Below are 2,549 nucleotides of genomic sequence, written 5' to 3'. Positions count from 1 at the left end.
CACACACACACACACACACACACACACACACACGTCATTGTGGTCAAATCCAATTACCCATTTTAACTGTAGTTTTTACTCTTGAATACACAGCCATGGCCCATTGCATGTTCCACAGCAAGGTTATGCAAAATGATTTAATATCAATTATTTAGATTTTTGGTGTGCCATGGTGTTGAGTTTGGTCTCTTTTTTTTTTTTAGTGTCAAATACAACTTTAGTTGACCTTTTATAACATGGTTGTTGCTACATGATAAGCGCAATGCAGAGTAGTGGAGGAAGTCTTCAGATCTATGTAACAATACAAAATTGCAAACACTTCATCACGAGTGCAAAACGTTACTTAAAGAAAAGTATGGATAACCGGGAAAATGTACTTAAAGTTCAAAAGTAAAAGTACCTTTGTGCACTTATAGTTAGAGTACCCCCAGTCAGTTTTATATTGTATATTAACACATAAGCTGTATTGTAATGTTGTGGATAGTGTAACTTGAGCTATTTTTAAAAACTATTTTATACAGTCTTGTAGTTAAACGTGCTGTATAACATGTAGCAACATATTTTATATGCATATTGTCTGGAAAGCCATCAGTAACTGCAAATAAATAAGTAAAAATTGCCTCTACATTCTCAAGTAAGCACTACTTAATAAAAGTACTTAATATACTTACCGTGCTTTAGTTACTTTTCACCAGCAATGGAACAGAAAAACGGCATCATCACTTGTACAGTTACAGTATTTGTGTTGCTGTGTTTGTGCCTATACGTGTCCATATGTTGTTTGGACATATTTCCCACAACAAAAGAAAAATACGAGAGATGATCGGTGTTTTCTGAGTCACGCCTTTCCCTCGCCAACTCTTCTTGTTTTTCAATGAAAACCTGATCCTGTGGGCATTCCTTCATGCTCCTCAACCCTTCTCCTCATTCATCTTTTAGAGAAGAAGTTGCCAGGAAACAAGCAGTGTTGGCTTGTGAATGCAGTGTATGGATTATGTAACTGTATTAAAAAAAATAATGTGTAGTCTTCTTGCTACTAGTGTTTGCTGGGTTCAAACACAACATCTCAGTTAATCTGTCAATAATAATTTAACAAATGCTGGATAATAGTAGGTTATTTATTGAATGATTGTATTGATTATAGTAGATTATTCATATGAATTTCGTGAGGGAATTCAAAGCAGCATTCGGCATTAAGTCTTAATATATTTGACCATAACTGAACAGAAGCATTTCTCATTTCCCAGAGAAATTAGAAAAAATGTGAAATGTGAAGGTGCTGAATGGGAGAATAACTTTATAGACATTCAGAATGTAACTTTTATGTTTCAAAGTATGCTTTTATATAACCCATCTTTAGCCTATTTTCTTCAGGGTAACCATGCCTATTTAACACCAGCTTTAATCCTTTTACACCTAACTATTGTCTCTGATGTGACACGTGCGGTCACATGTTTTACATCTCAGCCTGCTCTCGCTGTATGAACTCGACCTAAATATATAATCTATTATCATAGTGTCCCTTCTCATTGTTCGGGCTGTCATTGACTCCCAAATTATGTATCAAGCCTGATGATTTGAACAGCCTCATTTTACACAAAAGCCTTTCTGTATGTGCAGCGTGTCTCAAAATTGTGTCCCATGTAACAAAAGAAATTTGGAATAGTTCACTTGGAGTCTCTGACAGCAGCGACAGTAATCTCAGAGTGCTGTGATTAACTCCCAGATATTTTTCTTGTTTCAATATCTGAATTGTAGGATGTAAATCTCTCTCCCCGTACAAAACAATGGACTAAAAGTTAGGAATGACTGCTTGCAGTTATCTGAGTTCTGCTAAGTAGGTCAAAAGTGTTGAACAGTCTTTCTTCTTTTAACTAGACAGATACAGTATCTCCAAAATTAAGCCTTTTTATCTTCTGCAAACCTATCTAAGGTCAACCAGGCTTTTGTTGTCCCAGACTGCAGCTCTCTCTTCCTGCTTAATGAACCACTGCAGACACAATGAGTGACTATGGTAGGTTACATTGGCAGACTAGTACTGACAACAGATTAATATACTTTGATTGAAGCTATACAGTTATAATGAGGGAGAGTAAGTCAGCGTCATTACTTTCAGCCCTATCTGGCCTAATGTCAGTGGGGACACAATAACAATGGAATGAGACCATACAGATATTTATGTAATGCAACATGATGTCTATGCACTTCACCCTAGGGTGTTTAAGTTTGATGTGTTGGTTTAGCTCGAGTTTTTGGCAAAGTAGTTATCACAGTAGTAGTAGTAGTATATACAGTCATACTAGCACAAAACCAAAGGTTTGATACCAATAGCAAAAAGATACATTTTTGGTACTTTGAGGTATATAATTAAAAATGTAACATTATTTTCTACACAAAACGTCTGTCATGCTATTCTGTAATTTGTTAATATTATTATTAACAGTGGAACTTGATCGATGTGTAAACAGGCAACTGTTTGCTAACGCTTTCCCCCTAACCTGGTACAATAAGGTAACATGATGTGTTGTGTTTACAGCTTGCCCCCAAGT

The 2,549-nt window shown here is 35.9% G+C and overlaps 1 protein-coding gene across 2 annotated transcripts in view; it reads left to right on the top strand.

The window, feature by feature from the left end:
* The window catches only part of ubash3ba (ubiquitin associated and SH3 domain containing Ba), a 19,726-nt gene that overhangs the window by 757 nt on the left and 16,420 nt on the right, over positions 1–2,549 (top strand). The gene's annotated exons all lie outside the window — the stretch shown is intronic.

This window comes from Etheostoma spectabile, chromosome 13 (assembly GCF_008692095.1).
Source record: "Etheostoma spectabile isolate EspeVRDwgs_2016 chromosome 13, UIUC_Espe_1.0, whole genome shotgun sequence".
NCBI classification, from domain to species: Eukaryota; Metazoa; Chordata; class Actinopteri; order Perciformes; family Percidae; genus Etheostoma; species Etheostoma spectabile.
This window is presented reverse-complemented; position numbering and strand designations above follow the sequence as displayed.